The 307-nt window shown below is 37.8% G+C and overlaps 1 protein-coding gene across 4 annotated transcripts in view; it reads right to left on the minus strand.

The window, feature by feature from the left end:
• LOC107737582 (coiled-coil domain-containing protein 30-like) overlaps positions 1–307 on the minus strand; it is a 16,103-nt gene that overhangs the window by 3,096 nt on the left and 12,700 nt on the right. The gene's annotated exons all lie outside the window — the stretch shown is intronic.

The following is a 307-nucleotide window of genomic DNA, read 5'->3' on the forward strand; positions in this document are numbered from 1 at the left end:
ACTAAGCTTGATCTAGGCCTATGTTAAATTTGCTTTATGGAACCAAATCATTTGATAATGAGTCAGACTAACTGAAATAAGCTTGGCTTATTTGGTTAACTTGTTTTATGAAACAGGCCTCGAGGCATTAAAAGTGATCATATTTTCTCCATTGCATATTGCATCGAATCACATTGTGTTGAATCGAATCGGATCGCACTGAATCCTAATAGGGGTGAATCATATCGCATCGCATCGGTAGCTGCTTCATATGTATCTTTAATGTATCGTATAGTTGGTTATGCATCGAGATGCGTATCGTATCGGC

Source organism: Sinocyclocheilus rhinocerous, unplaced genomic scaffold (assembly GCF_001515625.1).
Source record: "Sinocyclocheilus rhinocerous isolate Xijiao unplaced genomic scaffold, SAMN03320098_v1.1 scaffold72, whole genome shotgun sequence".
Lineage (NCBI taxonomy): Eukaryota > Metazoa > Chordata > Actinopteri > Cypriniformes > Cyprinidae > Sinocyclocheilus > Sinocyclocheilus rhinocerous.